The sequence below is a fragment of the Mesoplodon densirostris genome, chromosome 17, assembly GCF_025265405.1.
Source record: "Mesoplodon densirostris isolate mMesDen1 chromosome 17, mMesDen1 primary haplotype, whole genome shotgun sequence".
Lineage (NCBI taxonomy): Eukaryota > Metazoa > Chordata > Mammalia > Artiodactyla > Ziphiidae > Mesoplodon > Mesoplodon densirostris.
The window spans coordinates 71,029,287-71,057,108 of record NC_082677.1 but is presented as its reverse complement, the minus strand read 5'-3'; positions in this window follow the sequence as shown (position 1 = coordinate 71,057,108).

The window sequence follows — 27,822 nt, the reverse complement described above, 5'->3', positions numbered from 1 at the left end:
ACTGACACTTGACTGAATATGAATTGGGGTTCATGGCCATGCACACACTCACATATACATATTTGTGTATATATTATTTTCATAGCTGTCACTCGGGTTCTCAGAAAAGAGATGTCTTTGTTTAGGCAAATGCATTGCCAAGCACTTAGAATTTGGAAAGGGTGATTCTAAAATTAAGGGCTTAAGGGAGACAGCAGAGATAGATAAATTAAACAGAAATCAGGGAGTGCCAAAGAGAGAAGTGAAAAAAGGGGGTAGGCAGGATGGCAGGAGACTGCAAATTACAGAGTTGAGTGCCCAGAAATAACGTCCCCTTGGAGGAACAGCAAATGGGATTTTAAGAAGAGTGAACTGTACTACGTCAACACATGACTTGTATAGAATGTTTTTTTTTAAATATAGTTTATAATGGGTAAGGTATTAAGTTTCAAAATAAATTTGAATAGACTTATTTGTTCTCCTGTCTTAAGGCAATGGAGGAAAGGAGGTTAAGTTTCAATTCTGGGCCAGGAAAGAAACAAGAAAATAGCTGCAGAGAAACTTGGAACCAGAAGTTACCTTGTATATATCAATCTCTGAGATGTTACAGAATTCTTGGGCAGGGCAAGAGACTTTTTCCAAGAATTCGGGTAGAAGTTGGTTTGATTTAAATTGATTGAAATACTAAATGACTAGGAAACCATTGCTAATGTCTGGATAATTAATGATTTACTGATATAGAGAGTGTAAATATTTTAAATGAAAGCAGAAACCAACTCATCTTTTTATTGATCATAAAAGTCATCCCTACCTTTCCCTACAAAACAACCCCATACACCTATACAGTGAATTGATGGAGAATGCTGTGATGTTTCTCCTTCCATTCTTGGGCAAATGAGGTAGCTTACACAGGATTCCTGAATGTTTTAGCCCATTACAGGGCATAAGCTAGAACACTGAGGGATACCTAGACAGAACCAGCAGAGCAGGTTACCAAAAGGTGATGATTTCTACGCAGCACATAGGATTTTTTTTTCTCCAAAGAGGTCAATGAGATGGGGAAAGACTCTGTAAAACATTTTTGTGTTTCACAGGAAAGAGCAAACAGACGGATCATTTTCCCTGCAAGTCTTTGTTATACCTAGTCAGACACATCAGTAAAAATAGAAAAGTATGTAAAAATTGTGTGGTCCAAACTCCTCACCTCAAAGATAAGAAAACAAAGGCCAGAGACGTTGAGTGACTAGTTCATACACGTTTGGGAGTTTGAGAGGATTGTATAGTTAGACACATGGAGTGCTTTCAATTGATGGTGATTTATCATTTTTGCTTTAAATTTTTTTGTGAAATACAGTATAGTAATCCAATAAGAGCTTTTTTGCAACTGCAAATAAAATTCAACTTGTTTCACATCAATGATTACTAAAAAGTAGGTTCTGCTTTTTACAGTGATGTAGAGGATATGCATTCATATGCACACACTTACGCACACAACTACCCACATACCCTGCCCAAGTATCATTATCTCATTGGAGTAATTTAGGAAGAACAACGTATAGAAGATCTCAAAGTTACCTGCTCTACGTGAATTGTGGTAGATATAGTTTTAGGGACATACAAAATAAGTGGGGAAAATATAAGTAGAAGTTTTATGAAAGTATATTCTAGAGTTTTAGTGGCTGATAAAATAAAAAGGTAACACATTTATCCCCCATTACAAAAGTTCCCCTCCCCATTGGTCTTGTTTTTTGTTCATGCTCCCATGATTTTCACAAGAGCTGATCTTTGAAACCCAGTATCCATGTTGGTCATTTATATTCTTCCCATTCCAACTTCTTAATTCCAAATATTTTTTAAACATGGCTTACTTTTCTAAAAAAAAAAAAAAACAGAAACAAAAACATACCCCCCAAAACCAAAAAGACAAAAACAAAACACAGCAATATCTACTCTCCTTTTCTAAATCAAGTCATTTTGCTTTAAACCTGGAACATCACAACGGACTTCCCAGTGGCACTCTTACCTCCAGATTCTTCCCCTTTAGCGGTTCTGTCTATGGCACGGGGACCATATTGCCTCGTTCACTATTCATTCTTGGCCCGTGAACACTGTCTAGAACAGGGGAAAAAATCATTATTTTCTTAACATGTGATTTTACAGACACTTGCCTGGTTAATTCACCTAAATTTCTGTAATATCACTGTGGTGTCTACAAACCTTCCATTGCCGCTCATTGTGGATGTCATAAACTATACATTTTTTTATCTTGGATTTTTTACCATCTCCTCTCCTGTCTTGGCAATGTGGTCTCAATTTACCTTTCCTTTAATCCTCAACATGCCCTTAGTTCTTGCTTCCATGTATATCTTTGTTTTTTTTTTTTTTTTTGGCTCCAGATGCACAGGCTCAGCAGCCATGGCTCACAGGCCCAGCCGCTCCGCGGCATGTGGGATCTTCCCAGACCGGGGCATGAACCCGTGTCCCCTGCATCGGCAGGCGGACTCTCAACCACTGCGCCACCAGGGAAGCCCCCATGTATATCTTTGATGATGCCACCTTTGTGCATGAGGACTGCACTCCCTATGCTTTATCTGTCTAGGTTGAGATCTGGCAACACCATCTCTCTCGAAACATCCTCACACGCAAACCCCCCACGTCCATGCCCTCCTTGACCTTCTCTCCCATCAATGGCTCACATCCTCCTCCTTCTTTCTTAGTTATGGTACCACTTCTTCCCATCTCTGGGTGGGAGGACTTCTACTCCTTGTGTTTTTTCTCGTCTCCGCCCCCCAACCATTCACCAGTGCTGCTGTATTACTTTTTACTACCTTTACTTTCACTTTTTACAATTTTTACATCAATTCCTCTCTAACTTCAGGGATGCATTGTGTGCTGGCTGAACTATGAAGCTATCTTTAATCTCTGCTCACTCGGGACTGCTTCCCTCTCTGCTGCTTAGCACTGGGTTGGGCCCTGGGAAACAAAGGAAGAAAGAAAATCCTGTCTCTGCCCACCAGGATCATAGGTGCTTTCATGAGAGAAACAGCCAAGCACGCTGGTGGATGTTAGTCACGGCCTCCTTAACACCATCTTCTTTAGTTTATCTTCTGTCCTATTGTAACCGAAAGTGGGGTCAGCCTGTTCGCCACTCAAAAGCCAATAAAGAGACCAGGTTGGTGGAAAGGAAAGTTTGCTTTATTTCGGATGTTGGCAACGGGAGTTGAAGGCAGACTCCGGGGTGAAGGCGGACTCCTGTGCAAAGGCCGACTCCCCCCAGCTGACAATCTGGGGCAAGAGCTTTTATAGGCAGAGTGAGGGGCTGCATGCAGAAACAGCACAGTCAGCTCTGACCGTCATCTTGAAATTGGTCATTGGTGGTCGGTCCAGCATCATCTTGGTTGTTTTATGTACAGTTAATCTTCAGTTCCAGGGTCGGTTTGTTCCCATTTCCTTGAGGCCTGTTCTCGGAATTGTGGCAGCTTATGTCATGGCCACAGCCTGGTTATTATGTAGTTAACATCTTCCACCTGGAGTGGGTTTCAGTGCCTGTAGACAGCTCACAGGATATGGCTCAGAATATTATCTGCAGCCCCTGAGGAGGAAATAAAGGTCCTTAACTTTGCTTAGTGACTAAACTATTATTATTTGGTCTCCTTGGACTGTTTTCCTTTGTTTCTGCATTTTCTCACTTTTCTGATTAAACTTATTTTTTGTCTAAAGATTTTCCACAGACAAAGGCAGGCTGAGGACATGGGGGCGAAGGACCATAGGGCCCTGCTTCGTTTCACTATCAGAGTCCTAGTTTCCCTCAATGTATGCACTCTTAATGACAAATATGTCACTTCCTGCATCTAGATGGTGGTGGAGGGTGGACATTCACCGTTTCATAGTTTGAATAGCTACTTGAGATCATAGGGATACATTTTTTAATTGACAATTGTTATGTGGATTTTCATTATACTGTTAACACCTGGAGGCAATGACATTATGATATAATGAAAGAAAGGTGACTGGAAACGCCTTCCCTCCCTCAGGGAAACTTTCAGATGGATTGCACACCCAAAAAAATGTTTACCCCATAAAACCTAATCAGTGACTTGTAACAATTAGATCTTGGTTTTTGTTGGTTTGTTTTTTCATACTAAAATATTTTAAACAAGTGATTGTTGATATACCTTCTTTTATTTTTAGCTTCTTTTTTAAAAAAAATTAAATTAAATTTTATTTATTTTTTTTTTAATTTACCATACTCTGTGTGTGTGTGTGTGTGTGTGTGTGTATTGTTTGATTGTTTTATCTGAGGGACCACATTGTGCTATGGATATATTTAATAGTATGTTTCTATATTTTATTTATTTATTTTGTTTTTTTAATTTAATTTTTATTGGATTATAGTTGCTTCACAATTTTGTGTTAGTTTCTACTGTACAGCAAAGTGAATCAGCTATACGTATACATATATCCTCTCTTTTTTGGATTTCCTTCCTATTTAGGTCACCGCAGAGCACTAAGTAGAGTTCCTTGTGCTATACAGTAGGTTCTCAGTTATCTATTTTATACATAGTATCAATAGTGTATATATGTCAAACCCAGCCTCCCAATTCATCCCACCCTTCCTTCCCCCTTGGTATCCATATGTTTGCTCTCTACATCTGTATCTCTATTTCTGCTTTGTAAATAAGATTTTCAGTTTTTTTCAGATTCCACATATGTGCGTCAACATATGATATTTATTTTTCTCTTTCTGACTTACTTCACTCTGTATGACAGTCTCTAGGTGCATCCACGTCTCCACAAATGACCCAATTTCATTCCTTTTATGGCTGAGTAATATTCCATTGTATATATGTACCACATCTTCTTTATCCATTCCTCTGCTGATGGACGTATAGGTTGCTTCCATGTCCTGGCTATTGTAAATAGAGCTGCAATGAACATTGGGGCGTAAGTATCTTTTTGAATTATGGTTTTCTAAGGGTATATGCCCAGCAGGGGTATTGCAGGGTCATGTGGTAGTTCTATATTTAGTTTTTTAAGGAACTTCCATACTGTTCTCCATAGCAGCTGTATCAATTTACATTCCCACCAACAGTGCAGGAGGGTTCCCTTTTCTCCACACCCTCTCCAGCATTTATCATTTGTAGATTTTGACCATCACTTGGCTTGTGGGATCTTAGCTCCCCAACCAAAGATTGAACCCACGCCCGTGGCAGTGAAAGCACAGAGGCTTAACCAATGGATTGCCAGGGAATTCCCTCTTTCTTCTTATTTTAAAACTGCTTCATCAAAACAAGTTTTTTCACACATTCAGAAAATATCTAAAAGACAGGAAAAATCATTTGCTTTTCCTTTGCTCCAACATCTTCTGGAAAGGTATGTCCAGGAGTCTGTGTCAAGCAAAAGAAATTATTTTTAAAATACAAATGTAGAAGAGAATGACACGAGGAATGCCAGGATATCTATTTCCAGAGTTCAGAGACAGAGTTCTGCAGTCTTAGATAAGCAGTTTAAATATGAGTAGAGTTACAACGCACAGTCGGCTCAAAATCTTGCCAACACACAAAAACCAAAATTTTCTTCCTTGATCCTGAACAGAGGACAAAGTTTGTATTTAACAAATATGCTATGAACTGATGGAATTCATTAAATATTTAGGTCCCATCTGAAGCTATTGAGACAAACAAAATCCTCCTCAGTGGCTCTGAAACAGAGCTAGAAGGGAACAGAGAGGCATTTACTTATAAAATGGAACACATTTCTTATTACAGCTTTTGCAATTTTGGATACCAAGGCTGATCAGGGCATGAATATACACAGGATTCCTCACATTTGGTTTACAAAGAGGAGACTTGCTCTTAGGTCCTATTCAAACCACATTGCTCAATGACTGTGTGCAATGGGGGAGAGATTTTAACAATGTGTCATATATGTGGGCGCTTCAGAAACTGGTTTTTCTCTGAGAGCAATTGTTCGGCGACAATAGATTTTTTTTTTAACATCTTTATTGGAGTATAATTGCTTTACAATGGTGTGTTAGTTTCTGCTTTTTAACAAAGTGAATCAGTTATACATATACATATATCCCCATATCTTTTCCCTCTTGCGTCTCCCTCCCTCCCACCCTCCCTATCCCACCCCTCTAGGTGGTCACAAAGAAAAGAGCTGATCTCCCTGTGCTATGTGGCTGCTTCCCACTAGCTATCTATTTTATGTTTGCCACTCTCTCACTTTGTCCCAGCTTACACTTCCCCCTCCCTGTGTCCTCAAGTCCATTCTCTAGTAAGTCTGCGTCTTTATTTCCGTCTTGCCCCTAGGTTCTTCATGACTTTTTTTTTTTTTTTTTACATTAGCCTGCAAAACTAAAAGGAAAAGGAATAGTCTGGCCAAGCTATGGCTGTGGATAAGACCCATGATTTATACTATGAGTTGATTTCCCACCTGGGAAGAGACGGAGACAGAGACAAGGACCCTGCCCCATCTTCATCACCTCCAGCTGAGTTCAAGGATGGGACCAGAGGCGTTTTGGAGGAGGGGATGGGATGAAGTGACTCTTTTCAACACTGTTGGAATCCATTTCCTGCACCCTTTTCATAGACCACCAGTTAACTGCTTCAGAGTCAGATGACCAGGAAGAAAGGGTAAAGGGAAGACTAGTTGAGGCTCTAGCCTTGGTTTGCTCAGATATTAGCTGTATACTGTTTATTTTTTTAATGAAGTCATAGCATTTTTATACTAGTGGTACCTGTGAAATAATTACTTTCCTCCGACATCAACATTTTACAGGTAAGAGTCAGATACGCAGAGAGGATGAGTGACAGAGGCCAGCTCATCCAACTAGTGCACCCTGGAAACTGGCTTCTCTGTCTCTGGTTGGGTAAGTTGGATAGACACCTGATTCCCACCTGGTTCTGGGTCTCTGTCCCAGGAGCTGTGACAATCACATGTATTAACTTATAACAACATATAGAAAAATGTACCAGAGACATTTGAAAGCTCTGATCCCAGCAAAGCTGGTATGAAAAGCAAAGATTAGTTTGAGGAATCAAGATGATGGTGCAAATAGAAATTAAAATCTGATCAAAATGTGAAGAATTCTTGTTAGGAAACTCTTATTTACAGTGGAAATCATACTCATATTGGATGTCTCACCAGTTATTGTGAGATCAAAACAAATCAGGTCACACTTAGGAAAATTTTATGAAACTTAAAAGTATAAAGTAAAATCAAAACTATTAATTCTGCAAAAATCATAATTGTCACATCCCCTTAAACATTTATTGTAAGGTGGTAAAATTCTAAGTAGAATCACACTGCTATGTATGACATTGTTAACTTTCATTTTACTTTGTCTTTGTTGTCAAGTCTGATACCTTTAATGTAGAGATATTCTGAAAAATCTCATAATAGAGGCATTTGTTATCAGAAACTGCAAGTGTAAGGATGATTGGCTTTATGTATTACATAGTACTTTTTATATCATTTTTCTATCATAGCAAGATTTTATATCAACACTTATCTAAGAAACCATTCTCCATGTAGAACTTTCTCACATAAAGCAGTTTGGTTCAGATATAATTTCAGTCACACCTCCTTTCTATTTTTAATTTGTGTAACAGAGGCAGTACTTGAGAGCTATAAAAACTACATTATAAGAAAAATACGTGTAAAAGTTTTAGCAGAAAAAGAAGAGATTCATACCTGAAGTGAGATAAATAGGAAAGGAACTTTTGTTTTAGTGAAATTATCCCAAATGTTGGCATACGCAGCATGCTACTTATCAATTCCCTGACCTACAATGCCAGGCTCTTTTGCTGTCATTTTTTTTTTTTAAACAGAGACTACTGGGGTAAAGTGAGATTCTACTCTCTTTCCTGTTACTTTTTCCTTTCGTGATGGTAGGAGGCAGCTCAATATGGATTAACTGCTCGAAGAAAGCCATACATTTAAATCCAGTATTCTTGTTTTCCTGAGAGCTCCTTTGTCAGTGAATATCTTCTACCATGAAATAAAAGAGGAAAATAAGGAGATAAGTCTTCACACTGATTCTGAATGGATTAAAATGTTTTCAGACTATCTTATGGATAATTTCATGTGGAGAGAAGATTGCTATATAACAAGGAGATTCAGTACAGAAAGGGGATGAGAAGGACAACTTCATGCAGGTGCCTGATGGCAGCAGTTGACATTACAGGGTCTACCAGGAAGGAGGCTATACACAGGTATTTCATGTCCTATGAGACCTACCAGTGATTCTCATGTTCTTTAATTTTTCAGTCAAAAAGAGTGGGTAAAAAAGAAAAAAAAAGAGTGGGTACTTCTATTGTTATGTAAGCTATCCATTCTGTTAGAGGATGCAAATGAATTGTCAATATTTAAATAACATTTCCTAATATTGCTTGAGTTTTAAATTAATAATAATATAGTGTCAAATTATTGAGTACATACCATGTGTCAAACACTACCCTATGTGTTTTAGGTGAAACCTCTCATTTATAAAAAACCTGACAGTTAGGCAACCTTATTATTTTCTTTTTACAAATGGAGAAATTGAGCCTTAGAAAGGCTCATTACCTGGAGACAATACAGAGTCAGGATTTTAAGCTAGACAGTCTAACTCTGAAGCCCACCCAACTAACCATTAGACCCAGTGCTGTAATTTAGTTGTAACCTTTCCTTTTAAGTGTAAATTGGTGTTAATGAGAAGTGCACATACAAGACAAACTTGAGATTGATAAAGTCTTCATTCTCAATTTCACTTAAATTCATAATGACTAAAAATCAAAATTTAAGGAATGTGTAAGAAAAAAAGTACAAAAATTTAGTCTTCTGGAGGAAATTCTATAATATGGATACTTTTAAACACCCGTTTTTAAGTAGGGTGGTTTGGCATTTCTTTCACTGAATTACTAATTTGATTAAAGCAGTCTACTAATGAATTCAAGTTACCAGTACCTGGGCTCTGATTATGTCCACCCACATATAAGCTACAAGTGGCACAGGGCTCTTGGTTCTAGATATACAACTTGAGCACTACTCCAGGGCTCCTGACCTCTGAAGCTAGCAGGGATGAAATCCAAACATCTCTCTGTTCACCAAGCCTTGTGACTGAAGGTCTACATCTGCCCCAACAAGGTGCCTTTTGTTTTGAACAAGAGTACTGGTCTGGCTAGTAGCCTCCTGAAGTCACAAAAGAGCAAAGCTGGCTGAGTTACAAAGTATAGAGATGGCGATGGTGATATTCAAGAAAGTTCTCCAGTTGGCCATTTGGTGGATCACTCTAGAAACAGATCTGAAGAAGATCAAGCATAAGACAATACATGAATATAAGCAGGCCATAAAAGATTAGGTTAGTTAACGTAGAGAACAATGAGTCAGGTTGAAGCAAGGACATTCATACAGTTGGATTCAGAGACTAATTGGAACAGAGCTTTTCCTAGAGGCTAGTCTTTATCTACCATAAAGTTTTATTATTGGGGTGGATTTCTCAGAAGTCAGCACTGAGATAAATTAGGTTGTAGCCATGAATTGTTAAAGGTCCCTCAATAGGATGATTGTCCAATGACTTCTGTTCAAGAAATGCTGTCTCCCAATATCTAATACTTTCTAACAGTCCTTGAAAGCAGTGCTAAAAAAGGTAACACAATTCATCATATATATAATATTATGATAAGTAAATGTATGTATCTAGATTTACTTATCAAAATATTAAGTTAAGATTACATTCAAATATTGCAATGTATTTATCAAGCCATCTCTGCTTTCTCAAATTGGAGAGTTATAGGTAAAAGAAACATGTACTAGACAAACACATGCAATAATTTTCTACGCCTAAATTCAATCTCCATAATCATATTTAAATAAATACTTACCAGCTCTGCTCTATATAGAAGAAGAATGAATATAGAAACAATCAGTAATATAGGAAAATAACTCTTTCATCTCCTCATATTCTGCCTTAAGTAAATTCAAGAAGAAAAATATACTGCAATATGTGTCATATATGGTTATCTAAACACCTTTCAAAACCATCTTTTTCAAAGAAGGGGTATGAGTACTCCTTAAATTAAATAATAATAATTGATGAGAGAGTTCAAGGGGACTGCAATTTGGAAATGTGCACAAGGTAAATGATTGTTCATTGGTTTTTTATTATAGTGACTCCCTGGTGGTCTGGTGGCTAGGATTTCTTCTTTTTATTAAAACTCCAGGATATTGCACCTTTGAAACATATATCTCAGCAAATAGCTATAATTTCATGGAGAATCAGAATAAGTGATTACTTAAAAAGTAAAATACATTATGTTTGTGCTTGAGTTTTATCAATGTTGCTATGCATATAATTCTCCGTTTCTCTTATTATTTAAAACTAGCTTATTTTCTTTAATGAAATTGGTACAACTTGGGTTCCCATAGGGAAGGGAATCTTTTCTCTAGATTTTTTTCATGTTTCTTTTTCCCGTAAAGAGAGAAACAACAACGTTTTGGATATATATTTTTTTACTAATTATGGCTTAGAAATTCAATTCCAGCTGTGGCCCAGCTGAATTTGAAGCAATGTGTGATTTTGTTAGATTCTAATTGGCACTTCCATATCACTTTCCTGTAAAACCTAGTATCAACATACCTGGTTCCCCATGGTTGCTTTTAGTTAAATAAATAAGCAGATAGAAGTCAGTAGGTAGACTGCAAGTCAAATATTTTGTTTATCTTTTTATAGCTGAAGAGTTGTAGGATTTCATAAGCTTCAAAGTGCAACCTTTTACACTAACCTTTGTATAAACCTCAATAAAGCCTAGATTTTCTTGACTCACAGAAGGAAAAATATGTATAATCTGGGATAAAATGTCTTGTCAAACTTTTAACTAATTAAATATCATGTATTTTAAAAAGAGAAATTAATTGTCAACTATATAAAACTTCTAATATTTAGTAAGAGCTTAAATGTCTATTTCCTAATAATAGCTCATATTTATGGGGTGTTTAAAATGAGCCAGATCTTGTTTTATGTACTTATATATTTTAACTCATTTCTTCCCCATAGAAATATCATGAGGGAGTATTAATTTTAAACTGTAGTTCTTACTGAATGGAGGAGAACACTGAGGCACATGCAGGTTGAGGATTCATCCAAAGTTACACAAACAGTAAATGATTGAACTGGGTTTAGATCACAAGCCATGTGGGTATGGAAAAGGAACCCTTACTCACCTTACCCTAGCACTTCTCATAAGGCAGAAGAAGTTTTCAAGCAGAGTTTTGTGTTTTATAAATTTTTTATTGGAGTATAGTTGATTTACTATGTTGTGTTAGTTTCAGGTGTACAGCAAAGTGAATCGTTATGCATACACATATATCCACTCTGTTAGATTCTTTCCCCATATAGGTCAACAGAGTACTGAGTAGATTTCCCTGTGCTATAAAGGAGGTCCTTATTAGTTATCTGTTTTCTATATAGTTGTCTGCATATGTCAATCCCAATCTCCCTATTTTTTCCCCCTCTTTCCCACTCTGGTAACCATAAGTTTGTTTTCTACATCTGTGACTCTATTTCTGTTTTGTAGATAAGTTCATTGGTACCTTTCTTTTAGACTCCACATATAATTGATATCATATTATATTTGTCTTTCTCTGTCTGACTTACTTCACTCAGTAGGACCATCTCTAGGTCAAATACAGTTTTGAGAGTCAAATTCCAATTCATTATGTTGTTGGCAGCATGGATAATACTAAACAGTAAAGAATCCTTCTTCCGAAAAGATAAACACCAAATGCATAAAAATAGGGAAAACATGAATTGTTTCTTTTGACAGCAGTCAACATTTACTGAACAAATCTGAAAAGTGAGATTCCACTTATATTACAGTAGGGAGAGACAGAAAGTAATCAATCAATCAATCAATCCATGATAAGTGCAATGTGGGAAACAAAGGAGAGAGCTATCAAAGGGTGAGGTCTTCTGGGTGAGATGGCTGTATAGTGAGATGGCATTCCCATTCCCTTCGATAGAAATTTTCATCTGCTACCTGAGTTTAGATCTGAGAAAGAGGAAGGACCAAAACTGTGCGCAGGTGCATGTACTTGAAGAACAGTGGGAAGGAGAACAGGTCTAGAGCATTACAGGTGAAGGGGTGCTTGATGGGGGAGAGGTTGGAGAGGAGACCTTGGCCTGATCCTGTGGACCTCATAGTTTATGGCTCAGGGGAGAGGCAGGCTGGGAAGGGACACGATTGGCTGTAGGTTTGTAAACAGTAGGTCCTGGTTACTGGGCATAGAATGGGTGGGGCTGGGAACCAGTGCCGAGGGTGAGAAGAGATGGAGTCAGGGCACATCGGGATGCAGAATGCAACATCTGGATTGCACTTGACAGTTCTCAAAGCATGTTTACATCCCACACAGCCAACAATCAAGCTGTGAGAAGAAATACCATCTCATTGGAAAGAGCAGTCCCCTCTTTAAAAGTGCAGCACAAATCACAGAATAGGTCTGATTCAGCTCAAACACTACCTAAACATGGAAATCACACATTGCCTGGATTCACTGCAAGGGCTAATCGGTTTGTGATCTACAGCCAAGTGGAAATAGAACGAAGTAGGTGCATTGCTGTTTGTCAACATTCTACCTCTGTAATCAGAGAGTCAAGGCTCAGGGAAAATGATGCATACATAGTGACAGCTCTCATGACAGAGCACACACTGTTTTTCTCCTTGTAAACAACAGGTCCCTGGTTTGGTGGCCTCCAGAGCATATGAAGGAGATCAAGGCTGCTAAGCTTCCCCTGGGCAAAAATGCAGATAGGAATGTATAGCTTGCACTTTCACAGGACAGAGGAGGGACAGAATCAAAGTGTCCTGTGCCAGGACATGGACTGGTCCTTCCCTTCTGAGCCCAACCTGCCCTTAAAATACTTATCTCTATAACCTCCTTGTTCTTTAATTTCTGACAATAAATATTTCCAATTTATTCTCTTTTTTTCTATTGTAAACAAGGGCATGTGCTAAGCTCTAAAACTGGAAATGATAATGATAATAAAAATGGTATTCTCAAGGAAGTTAGAGTTGTTCATGGCAGATAAGAAAAATATATAGTGAAGGAGCTATAACCAAGCAGAAGGTTTTCTAAGAGAGGCACTTAAGAATTGCTTTCAATATGCTAAACAGGAAAAACTCAGCTGGAAAAGTCAAGAAGTTTTTTAAAGGTCACTGAAGGATAGGCAGGATTTGAGGAGACTGGAGAACGCAGATGATTTATGTAATAAGAGCGTCAATTTGCTGCTCTCATGCAATTCTTGTGATGTGAAAATTTATCTTAAGATTACTTGTGTAAAGACACACAGAAGTAGTGCTTTATCATATTTATGCCTAATTACAAATATCGTACCACATTTACTGGCTCTCGACTATCAAGCAGCATGCTTGAGACACATCAGTTAGATGTTATGATCAATCCTTCTCTTCGCTTTTATGTGCATGATGTTTTGAACTTTCCCTGATTCTCCAATGTCCCTTCCTTCCTTCTCAAATGCTACCCTATCCGTAAACATCACTTCCATTTCCTCAGATGTATTCTGGCCCCTTCTTTTGTTCATCCATAAACCTCAGTTGAATGGCCATTTAAATGTGGGTTATAGTACAGTTCTCATATAGATTGCAAGTCACGGTTCCCTATATCCACTACAAGACCTATCATCATACTGTACACAAAATTATCTTTTTTTTTTTTTTTTTTTGCAGTACGCAGGCCTCTCACTGTTGTGGCCTCTCCCGTTGCGGAGCACAGGCTCCGGACGCGCAGGCTCAGCGGCCATGGCTCACGGGCCCAGCCGCTCTGCAGCATGTGGGATCTTCTCAGACTGGGGCACGAACCCATGTCCCCTGCATCGGCAGGTGGACTCTCAACCACTGTGCCACCAGGGAAGCCCACAAAATTATTTCTTGATCAACGACTGTTAACTCAGATAATGTGAATGCAGTACTTAGCTCAGTGCCTGTCACAGGATAACCCTCAACAAGCAGTACCTTATTATTGAGTGAATTGGTGGTTGGGTGGATAAATCTGTTGTGGACAAATGCTTTTCATGTCTATTTAATAAAATAAGATTATTTGCCTTGACCAGCAATAATCTGCAAAAAAACAAAATAATACAATAAAGGTGAAGGGTTTTTACTTCCAAGATTTCTAGGAGGGAAAGGAGTTTTATAATTGCAAAGCAACCAAGAAAATGGAAAGAAGTTCCTCAGGAGAGAGACTTAGCCAAAAGAGTGAGGCTGGAAGAGTAGATATAAAAAGCACTGCACAGTGCCTGGCACAAAAATAGTTGTAGGAAAACTCCTGTCAGTTGAATGTTCTCCACACAGAAGGATTTAATTAAAATTCATGAATTCATGGATTTTTTTCTGAGTTGGAGAGAACATAAAAGTGTTTGGAAGTCATAGAAAGAAAGGGCCTTTCTTCCTAAGCATAACATTGAAGCTGCAAGGAAGAAGCTTTTGCTTAGAAAATGGGTAGAATTGGTATAGAGCTAAAGAAGAGGAACATGACTCGGGCAGCCAGATGCATGATGCCTGGGACAGGACTCGGTACCCTCACCGTGTACTTTCCGTTTGGTCATTTGGTTGCAGATATTACACTGTAATTCTTACATTATAGTAATTTACTAAACTCTCAATGTTCTTTTAAGTTGCATAAAATTGATAAATAATTGAGGAGATTCCAAGGGGCAGAACTGCGTCCCATAGGTGGCAATTGCTATTGTAGGAAACCCTTAGTGCGTCTGATGCAGTTTGCTTATTTTTGGTGCAGAGTGTTTTGTTTTTGAAGCAATAGTTTAGTAGGGTGAATAATGTCCTTTCAAATCTACCTCTTCCTAATTCCTGAAAACTATAAATTTTATCTTATATACCAAAAGGAACTTTGCAGATGTGATTAAGTTAAAAATCTTGGGGTGATGAGATTGTCCTAGTTTATCTCCAGGTGAGACCTAAATGCTATCACCAGGGTCCTTATGAAAAGGAGGCAAGAACGTCAAAGGAGGATGTAGGAGATGTGACAGCAGGATCCTGAGACTGGGCTGATGGGAAGAAGGGGTCATAAGCCAAGGAATGCAGGTGTCTTCCAGAAGCTAGAAAATCAAGGAAAGATTCTCCTCTGGAGACTCCAAAGAAACCAGCTCTGCAAAGACCTTGACTTTATCCTAGAAAGACTGATTTTGGCCTTGTGTTCTCCAGAACAATAAAAGAACATATGTGTGTCACTTTAAGCCATTAAGGTTGTGGTCTTTTGCTACAGCAGCCATAGGACACTAATACAAATGGAGGAAATCCCAATAAATATAATTCTTGTGTTAAAGAGGAGGGTGGGGAATTTAAAGACACTGCCTTTCCACAACCAGTCTGAGTGGCCTGGGATTGAAGGAAGGCAATGTCCTGAGTGGAATGGCCTCCTAATTTTCTATGCAACTGGAAAAGAGAGGATGGAAGTAAGGAGAGCATGACACCATTTTTCCTCTTGTGAAGTTCTTATGACCTGGGAATTTACATCCAGAATAATCTGGTTAAAATGCCCAGAAGTAGTTCCTTGACACATCTCCATCTACGTACATATATCCTACCAAAGACACATGAGAACACGTGAAGGATAACAGCAAATGTTTCTCCTCCATTTAATTCAATTTTAAGCTGGTCCTACTGGTGTTACTCCAGGATGGAGAACAGGCGTGTTCTGTGCTCCATCAATAGTATTGGGATATTCTGGGAACAATCTGAATTCCACAGTTGTATTACTATGTGACCATACACTGTGAAGTTTTGACTTTCACATACATTGAGGGATGCAGTAAATATGGTGTTTGCTTCACCATGCAATCAGATTTGTTCACTCTATTCAATAAAACATCATTGTTTCTACCTCCTATAGGGAAGGACTGTGCTATGTTCAGGAATAAGACTCAGTCGCTATTAAGCATCTCAGAGTTTAGGGAGGGAAATCAAGTATCTGGGGACACAGTATTCACATATTAAGGCAAGGGGTGGTGTAGGAGCCCAAAACCCAAATGCGACGGTGGGGAGAGACTTAAATTAGATAGACTCCCACAGTGATTGAAGCGGACAGGAGGAAGGTTGTAAGAATATACAATTTAGTTTAAATATAATCCATCCTCCCACCCCTTTTAAAAATATCTTTCAGAAGACATTTATTTCATGTGTGATTGTTCAAAAAACACACTGTTCTTATGTTCAGTAAAACCCGCGGGAAGTTTTCTGTACGGCAACCATTGACGTTAACGGGCTGCTGTGGTTAAATCTGCTTGGGTTACTTTGAAAAACTACAGTGACACACTAAATGCTGTATTTTGGATTGTAGGATGGCAACTGCTGATTGCACTGACCCAGAGTACACAATTTTAGGGAGAAAAGGTTTCCTGTTTCATGTCTTCCATTTCATGTACCGAAAAGTAATCTCAACAGAAAACCATGGTGATCTTGGCATACTGAAATAATTCTCACCTTCAAATTTGTAAAGCCACAATATATTTCCTTTAGGAAGCTTTCATAACCTCAAAAAGAACTCTAAAACACCCAAATCCCTCAAATCTCTACACAGTTCACAAAGGAATATATGCCTTCCAGCAATATTTAGGTTTTGCCAGGAATGTCAATATGATAGACTTTGGAACCATCCCATATTTTAATTCAAATTCAAATAAATCCTATGCCAGGGCCTCTGTGTAAATAGAGCTCTTTCAAGGGGGAATCAAATATAGAAGTAATTTGAAAAGAAACCTGAATTATTCCTTTAAATAAACTCAAAGTAAAACTAAATTAAACACTAGGATCTTATTTTCTTACCTAAGATCTGGATCCTAAGATAAAGTTTAAGTCAGTCACATAAGAGGTTGTTGTGACTCTTGTTGATCATGGCAGTTTATTTGAAACCAATTTACCAGGGTGGCGTATCTTTAACCTAAACTGACCAGTTGTCAGAATTGACTGAGCCTACCACATATTTTCCTGTCATTTACTTGCAGCTTTTCCAAAGCAACTCAAATGACTTTGCTAGCTTTCTGGAAAAGACTTTAGAGGAGAAAATATAAAGTTTCATTTTTCAAAGTTGCCATTTGTTCTGATATTGTTAAATATAAAGAATATGCTGAGAACACCAAAGGTCATTTTAAAGAGTATTTATGTATATGTTAAGTCTTCTGGAAAATATTTCAAGCACATTGGAAATTAGAGATTAATAAGATCATACACATGCTGAGAAATCTTATACATATAAGGCATTTGAATGCACCAATTTTTAAAGCAATTAAGTGGTTTGGGGACCTCAGCTTCCCTCCTGAATGCATTGTACAGTTGACCTTGAATGACATAGTAGTTAAAGACACTGACCAAATTTGATCAGAATTTACTCTGGTGTCAGTGAGGGAAGTGGACTGAAGGTAATAAGTCAGCAGGCAGTAAAATGAGTTAGGAGGACTTTGATAAAGTACATTTGACCCTTGAACAACATGGGCTTGAACTACACGGGTCCACTTATACAGGGATCCACTCTATATAAGTAGATCCATGGGTCCACTTACAGAGATGTTTTTCAATAGTAAATACTACAGTGCTATACTATCTGTGTTCAATCAATGTCCAGTTAGCAATGGACAGGCTCAAAACAAGGTGACAGCAGGCAGAAGAAGCTGGATCAAAGATTACTAAAAAAAAAAAGTATAAAGATAAAATTAGCACAGATTGAGATATTAAGATATATTTCTGCCACATAAAAGATATTCTTAAGCAACAAAGGTAGATTTTGTTCTTCTAGAACCTCTAGACTTTTCTTAAAGGGAAGCATTATAAAATCAAAAAATTATCTTTCCTGGGTTTTGATCCATCTCTAGTTAAATAAAAGAGAGAGAAAAGGGGACAGGGAGAGAGAGAGAGAGAAAAGGTCTACGTACTCTCTGTGTGTTTTTCCTCCTCACTCTATCCAGTTGATATATCTTGGTATAATTGACCATCCCACCTCACTTGTGTAGTCACAAAGTCCTCCTAAACTCACTTTTCTGCCTGCCGACTTATTGCCTTTATTGGGTCCTCTCCTAACAAATTTCTAGAACACTCTCTACCTCCACTATTATCCCATTCTCTGCATTTTATTGCAATGAGTTGTTTAGTGTCTGACTTATTTGGAAGTTCTACTGGAGTCGGGGCTTGTCTATATTGCTCACTGTCAATCAATGCTTAGCACAGGGCATGGCTCCTAGAAAGCATTCAATACTTTTTGGTTGATTATGTGAACAAATGAATAGATAAATGATATGACTTCTACGGGGTCACATAAGGAGTAAGGAGTGTGAAAGGAGTGTTGGCTGATTTATATTATTTTCTCATTGCTAAAAAGCAAACTCTACTCCTTTCTCATCTAGCAGACCAAAGACTAATAGTAAGATTTTAATGACCTCTTACTTTGCTTATTCTAGCAAGATTCTTCCTGATTTATAAAATCTGATAAAAAAATTGTATGATTTGAACATTACGCAAAACCCCAGTGAAATCAGTGCATGTTACAACCAAAGTTTTGGATGTAATGGCATACTAATCTGATGGAAAAAAAATTGGGTGGCTGATAAAATATCTACTTAGATTTATACCATAATCTCAACAACTATTAAAGGCATTTAAAACTGATTTTAATAATTATTTAATAGAACTGATATAATTGACCTGTTAAACCCACCAAATAACCAGTCAATAAATTGTCAATCTATATGAACAATTTGATTTGTTTAAAATTATATAATTGCAAAATGTTTCCCGTTGTTCATTTGGAGTGATGGGGTCCCATTAAACAGTTGTTTTCACTTTGTGTATGTTTGAAATTCTTCATTATAAAAAGTTAAACACTATGTGACCAAATTTCTAAAATAAGATAAACATATGGGAAGTCAAGACACAAAAATAAACTCTGTCATCTTTATATTTGTCCTAAAACTTATATTTCCACATGAACAGCCTGAAAATTTTCAAGGGCCCATTAATATTCAATGGTCTTTAAGTTTGAGATCAACCAGGTAAGAATAGATTAGATTACAACACATCTGTGATGTTTTCCAGCTTTTTGACAATGGAGTCTGTCAGAATGCTATTAGTTTGAAAATACTACATTCATTTTTACTCTGTGATGCCAGCAGCGTTACTACACCCTTCAAAGGGCCCGACTCACTCTTAGTATGTGGCTTACCTGCCAGTGAGATTTTGGCACCTAAAATATAATTACTAGAGCTTTTAGCAATACATTTCTTTCATTTATTTTTACAGAAGAAAAATGTCAACACCAAGAGATTATACATACAATGCATCGAAATCTATGGCATATTTTGCAAGGCTCCTTCAAAGATAACCCAAGCAAAATGCATGCAGTAACTTGACTTGTAACTCTGCTGGATGAGAGGAAGTGTGTCATCCATAATACATTTGGGAGTGTTTGTGTAAGATATGCACAGTCCAAGTAACATCTCTGACCAGTAATTTGACTTCCCATAAGAGCAGCTTGCTTAAGGCATATATCAAGAAAAATATGCTTCCTGGATCAATTTAGATATGGTAAAGCAAGGTTGCACACACATAACTAGGGGGAGAGGAATTCCCTCCCCACAGCCTCAGTACAACATATAGCCAAGCAGAATGACTATTGTGCCACAGTGTGAAGTTGGTGAAGAAATATTCACTGAGGAGCTCTTATTTGCAGGACACAATCCCAGATGTCGCCTTGGATACCAACATAAATTAAAGAATATGCATTGCCCTCTAGCACCTTTTAATCTATTTGGGAGATGTCATACATACACTAAATTAACAGCCCTCATAAAACAAAATAGATTAAGTAGAAATATAGTAACTTTCTGTACTAAAATGATGTTTCTACTATAATACAGCATTGGTACATGTGCAGCAAAAACTAGTTTTAGAGTCAAGGATAATTAGCCAAAAAATAAATTTTTTATTTATTTCGTTTTTGTGAAAGGAAGGTTTTAGCTTCACAGACTATAATAGTAAAGACAGGAGGGAGACTGGGTACATGAGATACTGGGATCAGATAGTGGGAAAAGTAGGCAAAAAATTATGAGATACAATCTCAGTATGGAAGAGGAAGCAAGGTAATTGGATTTCATTATAAGTGTTGTACTGAGATGGGTCATATGTAGATGAGACCTTAGATTACATATACTCTAGTTTATTATTTCTTCCTCTGCTATTTTTCTTTATGAGCTATCTTCCTAACTACTACAAACATAAAAATACCCAACAGATATTAGAACCAGATTAAATCTTTGAACACAAACAGGGCCTTATGCCCCATCTATACTTATTATGAGGTGAATTGTGTCCCTCTCCAAATTTGTATGTTAAAGTACTAACCTTCAAAGCCTCAGAATGTGACTGCATTGGAATATAAGATCTTTAAAGAAGTAACTAACTGCTTCTGGAACTGCTGGTAAGAGGTGGTGACTTACCTAAAAGAATGCTTTGGAAGAAGTAGTACTAACTGAGAAGCTTTCTTCACAAGCACATGTCCAAAAACTCAAATGTCACTCAGATCTGAGAAGCAGTCCTTGCCCAAACATTCCCAGTAAAATTACCTTTACACTCTTCATTGTCATATTTTAGAAAGAAAAACTGTACTTTTACTTGTGGCTTTTTTTTTTTTTGCAAGATTGCAAGTTACTCAAATCGTGTGGTGGGCATATCCATTTTAACCTGGTAGAACGTGTAGATTTAAAAAATATTTTTACAATAAATTTTGGCTGTTCCTCAAATAAATGACCAGGGATATGCCCTTGCAATGTTTACACAAAGAAGAGGTGAAATATTTGGTCGCATGTTCTTATTCTTGACATGATCCTAAAAATTTTAATTGACTAGATGATTCATTAAAATTAATTAGTGTAATTAATGTTATCTAAATTTATCCCAAAACAAAGCATCTTTCTACAATAAATGCAGACAGTATCTATATATCGAATGTCAAAAAGGGGACAAGTCTTTAGATAGTATAACATATACCTTAAGGGATTCAAATATTTCAAGGCAAATGCACTATTTTACCGTTTAAAAATGTAATTAGAATTCTGTAATCAAAATTTAGTTAAAACAAAACAAAAAGTAGCTAGGAAGCATATGATACACTCTTTTATTACATCTCTTCTAATGTGTTTGAGCCAAGCATGTCTGACCTATAAAGTGTTCTGAATACTTGTTAAAATGTCCTGATTAAACAGTGATGGTTTAAGGGTAAATAGAAAAAAAATGTAATTCCAAGAATTTTAACTTCATGGAATTTTCTCACAAGTATTTTCTTCACTGAATGCTGTTTAACTGAGAGTTTCACACATTATGAGCAATAATAACATTTAACAAGAAAGAAAACTGTCACTGAAGAGCATTTCAAGCTAGTGTCTAGAGACCAAAAATCAAGCTTCATTCAAATAGCCAGCTAATGACAAATTTTAACTGTCAGGCTAGTCAAAGTTTGACCACATGTGTGCAATTATAAAGCCTGAAATGTTTCATAATCTTTCCACTACATAGTGAATGAATTCTACCAGGCATTTCAACAGTCTGTGAGATACATATTTTATTTTTCTTCAATTAATTCATCCAAGTTACTCCTATACGACTTAATTATATTGCCTTTTTTGTAAAGTCCAAGACTTAGGTAGCCAACTACCTAAGGTCTTTTATTAATTGATATTATTTGTCATATAATTTAATACTAATATTAATTACAAGGGTAATATATCAAAAATGTAATTTGATATTTTCTATTGATCCAAAGATAGATGTTCATATTTTGAAAAAGTAATAATGGTGAAATCAATTGCTTCTAATCATAGACTCTTAGGTTTGGAGTGTTGCCCTGCTTAAGTAAACATCCTAACCTCATACCCATTGCAGCGATCTGTTCTGTCACAGCTTAAGGGTCATTCTGACCCTGGTTGAATTCTTCTCTTGCCCTCAGTTTCTCCATACCCAGCAAATCCATTCTTGGAGCACTCTCAGGGCTACAGAGCACTTCCTTGAAGGACGTTAGACTCTGTCTTCCTGTAATTTCTGCCCTTAGTCCAATTTCTGAAACTTACAGCTAAGTCTTCCCTCAACATGACAGTGCTCCACGCATTTGGAGACAGTTGTATGGAACCGTTTCTGTTTGATCAGTTTACTCTTTCCAGGGCATTGAGTCAGTGCTAGTGCAAATGGATAATATACTTTCTTTCCCACTAGTGTTATGAGCTCCCAATGTCAGGGTCTACTTTGAAATGGAATGTGAAGCTCCTACTATTAATAGACTATTGGAAATAATGAATGCCATTGGATTTGTAGACTCCTCAGATAAAAAGGGAATTCTTGATTGGGATGTACTCTGGAAGCCCAGCTTGGACACTTGCGTAGAGACTGAAGTAGACAAAAATCTCAAACGGAGATTTGCCAAGAGTTTTTGTGCCTTAGGAGGTCAGCCATCACTAAGTTCTGTCAAATATGCTGAGGGTTTCTGCTGGTTGGAATCTTTTTTTTTTAGCAAACTTTTCCACATTCTGTCTTAATTTTTCCATTTTGCTTATGTTTCTGGGCTACCATAATTTTATTCCCTTTTAATTGTTTTTTCATATTTTGATTAGATATTAAAAATAAAACAAGTACTCCTAGTATGAAACAAGGTATTTATTTTCTTTAACAGTGTTTTCCTATATTTGAAATTGTTTCCATCTTTCCATAAACAATGAATCCTAAAGCCATCATCACAGATAGTCAGGCTCAGACTATACTGAAGATTGTTATCAGTGAGACAGTTGTAATGTGATTCTTTTGATAGTGTGATAGAAATTTTGGAATCTTGGTATTTCTTGGGCAGTGTTATACCAAAATTATTTGGGAAAGAATCATGTCCCTTGAATAAATAATCTTCCATATAAATATGTGCAGCTGCATGCATCCAGTAAGCTATAAATGAGTGTGCATTCCACAAATGATATATGTCACATAATCCATGTATATGCATGCATGTGTATGTATGTGTGTGTAGATATACATACAGATATACGTATATCTTTTTTATTTCTCCATTTTCAAAATATTTTTCTCCTACATTCTAACACCCTCGGTTATGATCATATAATATTACAATTAATTGTAAAATGAAAATTTCAGTTGTTCAGTGCATTACTTGGCACACAGTATCAACTCATTACAGATGTATTTTCATTTCACTAGACTTAATTGATCTTTTATTTGAGCACTGGACACAATGTTTTTTTTGGAGATTTCAGCCTAACTGATTAGGATGTTTACTATATGCAATGTTAGTAGCCTTTACTGTTTTTAAGATATTTTATTTCTGTCCAGAATTTTTTTAAAAAAAGGAAAAGAAAAAGTAAATTCAGTATGTTCTTGTTTATCCCAAGCTATCCCAGCAATACTTTGGTCTTTCTAACGGAGTCTCATAAACACAAGATAAATGAATTAATCTATCAAGTTCTATAAAAACAGCAGATTCTGTGACTGCCTGCACAGACCCAAGCTCTTAATCATAGAATTATTCATTCAGTAGCAGCTGAGAATGGCTGATGAATAGCTCTACACATTTTTAGAATTATTTTCAAGTAAACTGACATGCTGCTTTCTAAATGTAAACTAGATAGTATATAACCATGATGACATTTTAGAAGTCATGATAAGACTGTATAGCATATGGAAAACTGTTTTCACCTGCAGTGATGAGATAAAATAGACGATTTCATTAATGGAGCACAAACTAGATTTAGTACTGCTTGATGTGGAAAATTGTGATTTATCCTGTGCCACCCGGAATGGGATGAATGGATTAATGCCCCGAGGACTCATGTTAAGGGCCAGAAATTCAATATCAAGATGTGCTGGAAGTATCAGGTGAAGGGGAGAAAACTTGGCAAGATGAAAAAGAAAGAGGGGGCCATGAAAACACATCTCAGCTCTTCTTTTTCTCTACAACATAACTACAACATGTTATAGTCAAAAAGAACACTTGTTAAAAAGCAGGCAAATAAGCTTTAAAGCAGCCTTCCATAGCTCAGGTAACACATAAATTATTCTCGGAGCCCTCAGGGAAAATAAACAAGTCCCCCTTTTTAATTGTGTTATGGTATGATAGAAAGAAAATCAAAGCTATGCTAGTATCAGCGGTGTCATTGAGGGGGGTAGCCTCCAAAACCTCTCCAGGAAGAAAGGAAACAAATTACTATAACTTCATGATATTCTAATCAACACAAAATGATGGTTAGAAATAGGTAATGGAGAGCAGACATATTACCTATAATACCTACTAACGAGAAAGTCTTACAAGGAATATTTTTAAAAACTACACTTTCTAAGTCTCTATTTGACCTATCCTCGGCTTATCTTCCCTTCCTTCCTTCTTTCCACTTTACCATGTCCACCGAGATTTCTAAACACAAAAGCCACCAGGATTGGCCCTTACTGATCTCTCCACCTGGAGACTACTTCTCTCAGAACTCTGTGTGACAAGCCAATTAGGACTCCGCAAAGAAACTTTTTCTGACTAACTGCTCCCCGCCCCACTGCCTGCATTCTCTAATAATATGACCCTGCTTTATCTTTCTTATCAGGTTTATGAGTCCCTGAGATAACCTTCATATTCGTTTCCTATTTAATTGCCCATTTCCTCCCACAAAACTGAAAGTTCTAGAACACAGGGACATCATATGTTTTCTTCCACCTTTATTGCTTATGCCTAGGAGAGTGTCTGATTGCTGAGTAGCAGGTACTCAATAAAAAGGTGATGAATAAATATACCCAAGAACAAATTAACTACAAAAATGACTTGTCCTGTCTTTTTCTCAAGTATCTTAAGAATAAATCGAGTAAGCTGTTTGCTTTTTTAAAGTAACACAGAACTGTAATTCACTACACTTGGAGATATCACAAATGATATTGTAGTCTTACTAGTAGCAAAATTAAGTTTTATCACAGAGTTTAATCAGTGAATGCATAGTGCTCAAAATACCTAAATGCATGAAAAGTATGGTTTTGAAAATACTTGCATGCTGCGGGTTGAAGCTCAGTGAGCGAGAGTCACTGGAAAATGCATTACACGTCATTCCATTTCCGATTTTTGAATTCGAGAGTAGGGATGATGTAGGTGTATAATCTTGTTCTTGTATTTCGGTGAAAGACTACTCCTCTCTTAAACAGAACAAATGGTGACCGAAGTCAATGCTTTCTTAAGAACCGGTTTTCATAAGCCCAGCTACCCATCCATTCAGTCAGAAGATGGGAAGGCTGAATAATGTCTAGATTCTTTCCACAAAAGCCTCCTACAGTGACACAAAAGTAGTGGAAGGGTATTCATGATATTTCCTCCTTCCACCAACTGTGTCTGATTCAAGGGGGCCCTCAACTCTCTCCCCAGCTGCAGAGGCATTTTCTTTATTTTGAAAGTTAATTCTACTCACAGCTGGAACTCAAAGCAAAGAGTGAACATGGGGGGAAGCGGGGGAAGGAAAAAGCTTTCCTTGAATTTGATCTTGTACTTGTTACAATGACAAAAAGTAATATTCCTCAAGCCAAAAGGAGCCTCATTGTTTAGTTTCAGGTTACAGGCTTGGAAACAGTGATCTGACGAGTAGCTCCGTGCTTTAACGCACGCATAAGCATTATTTATCTGGGCGGAGACCCACTGTGCCAGACAGCTAGTGTCATTTTATAAATATGCTGCCCCCTTCATTGCACCAAGGATAAAATACTATGAAATCTAACCATGATCAGAACCTACTAGATGGGTTATTGTCATTCTTTCACATTTGTAGTACACAAATTTGAATGTTTCCTTCACCCTTAAGGCACCAGCTAAAGACCACAGATGTCTACTATATATACAATAGATAACTAATAAAGATGTATAGCACAGGGAACTCTTCTCAATACTGTGTAATGACCTAAATAGGAAAATAATCTAAAAAAGTGTATATATATGTGTAATTGATTCACTTTGCTGTACTGCAGAAGCTAATGCAACATTGTAAATCAACTATATGTCAATAACTTTTTTTAAAAAAAGACCACAGATGTGCATGTAGTTTAAACCTGGTCTTTGTTTTAGTAAGTTCTATGAATTACATACTTTACACTCTTAAGATAATATGAGGGAGAAAAAGTAAATACTGGATATAAATATACTAAAATGAATATTCTCTAAAATACTCCAAGAGTAATTTCTGTTGATTGCTTTTTCAGAGGAAGCTATTCTATTTTCTTCCAATCATATTCCTCAAAAACTCTGATCTTGTTTACCTGGTAGATACATATGGAACAGCCTCCAAGCAAAGCCTAATTCTCTTTCACCTCTTTAGGAGAGAATTAGGATTAGATATTATTAGGACTAAATATTTTTAATATTGTAGAATTTCATCTTGCCTCTGTATCATATTAATACAGTTTAGCATGTATATGAGTTTCCTCTTTTCAAGTATAAAAATTCCGTCAAACTTGATGCAAAACAACACGAATGCATTCATTTACAGTTCTGGAGATTAGAAGTCTGAGATGAGTTTTATGGGCCTAAAATCAAGGTGTCATCAGGGCTGGTTCCTTTTGGAGACTCCACAGGCGAATATGTTATTCATCTTTCCTGGCTTCTAGAAGCTGCCAGCATTCCCTGTCTTATGACCTCACTATTCCTATCTTGGCTTCCTTTTTATCTCTGACCTCCTGCTTCCCTCTTTGATTCGATCAGGTCTATCCAGGACAGCCCAGGATAATGTCCCCATCACAAGATCCTTAATTTAATAAAATCTACAAAGACCCTTTTACCGTGTAGGGTACCATAGTCACAGGTTCTGGGAATTTGACATCTTGCAGGTACACTTTTCAATCTACCACTGCATGCAAACCATAAACAGAAAATATATATTACCAAATAATTTTGCAATGCTGGGAAGATCAGACTGTAATTATTAACTATCACTCTGAAAACATATTACTGGGATAAAGTAATATCTAATTTCATCCATAAATGTATCTTCATTACATGCATGGTCTTTTGGCAGTGTTCTTTAATAAAAATGATCAAATTCAAAATATTGATAAGAATGCTAAATCTTCATGACATCACTTCTAATCATAAGTGTGAAGAATGTAGTTTATTTATAAAAATGTATTTTATTTCTTTGTGAAAGGCTTTTGGAAAAGAGTTGGATTCTTAAATCTTTTAAAGGATTCCCATGTTGTTATTTTATGAATTTTCAAAATTCATAAAAGCCCATCCCATGGCTCCTTTATGACATCTTATCATGTCTCTGTGTAAACGAATCCTGCTTCCTACTCCAGCCTTATCTGTTCCTACCCCTCCCTTCTTTACCACACCCTATTACACCCAATACACTGCCTCCTACTTGTGCTTCAAAAGCATCCAGGCTGCTTCTGACGGAGGGTTCTGTGCCCTTAACATCACCTTTGTCTGTCACGCTCACTCCCAGATCTTCTCATAGGTAGTAGCTCTTTTCACCACTCAGATCCAAACCCTGCCTACTTTCATTCTCTTTTCAATGAAAACTAGGGTTTCATTCCTTCAGAGCACTCATCACCCTCCGAGGTGATTTTTATACTGGTTGTTTTCTGTCTTCCTAACTTGATTAAAAACTCCAGAAATGGAAGAACATTATTGCTTGTTTCATTGTGCTGTCCCAGCATATGGAACAGTGCTTAGCATATGTGACACTGAATAAATACAGCTCTTAATAATGATTTTATATAGTATTCACAAGCTCGCCTGCTTTCCCTAAGCATGAATAGCTGAGACAGT